The sequence below is a fragment of the Marmota monax genome, unplaced genomic scaffold, assembly GCF_021218885.2.
Source record: "Marmota monax isolate L192 unplaced genomic scaffold, Marmota_monax_Labrador192_F-V1.1 WCK01_AAM20220418_F8-fsc00257, whole genome shotgun sequence".
Taxonomy (NCBI): domain Eukaryota; kingdom Metazoa; phylum Chordata; class Mammalia; order Rodentia; family Sciuridae; genus Marmota; species Marmota monax.
The window spans coordinates 1939125-1940297 of NW_026692693.1; positions in this window are offsets into that span (position 1 = coordinate 1939125).

Below are 1173 nucleotides of genomic sequence, written 5' to 3' on the forward strand. Positions count from 1 at the left end.
AGCCAAACCCTAAACTACTACAAAAAATATTCTAAGCCCTAATCAAGTCCTAACCCTAATCTTAAAACTAACCCTGATCCTGACTCATATCCTGACACTCAACCTAGCTTTTAACATGCCGCTAAACTTAAACTGAACTCTAACAGTAAACCTAGACCTAATTCGAGTACTAACACAAACCCTAAAATAAGCCTGATCCTGACTTCTATCCTAAAAATAACTAGCTCTAAATAAACCCTAACCTTAAATCTAACACAAACACAAGAACTACCCCTAACCCAAACTAAAGCTAATCCTAAGTGTAACCCTGGTTCTTACATTACCTGTTGCCTTAACCCTAGCCCTAACACTAACACAAAAACTACCCCTAATCCTAACCCTACACCTAGCTTTAACCCTGACCTTAACCCTAACCCTACCCCTAACACTAGCACTAACACTATCCCTAACCCTAAGCAAATCCCTAACCCTGATGGTAAGCATAGACCTATCCCTAATCCTCAAACTAATCAAAACTCTCACCATATTAATACTCCTAATCCAAGGCCTCATTCTAGTTCTAACCCTATCCCAAACCTTAAACCTAATCCTGACCATTATTCTGATGATAACACTAACCTAGGTCTAAACCTGACCCTAACACTAGACCAAACCACAACACTAGCAATACAAGTAACCTTATACCTAAACCAGACCCTATCACTAGCTATAGACCTAAACCTAATCCTAAATCTATACATAACTCAAGCTTGATACCAAAACAAAAACCTAGACTTAGCCCTAACAATAACCCTTAAATTAATGCAAAGACTAACCCTACACCTAGACATAAACCTAGTCCCAAATCTGGCTTTAAACTTAACTCTAACTCTAACCTGAACACTCATCCTGCCTTTAACATTAAACCTACCTCTAAACTTGACCCTAACCAAAAACCTAAACTTAACACTAGACATAGCCATAACTCTAAACCTACAACTAGCCCTAATCATAATCCTAGCTCTTACCTTACCCATAGCCCTAATTCTATGCTTTAACCTAAAACAAAATCTAGAGTAAATTCTAGGCCTAAATCTAGCCCTAACCATAACCCTAACCCTAACCCTAAATCTAACCCTAGTATTAGCCTTAAACCTTACTGAAAGCCTAACCCTTATCATAAATATAAACTTA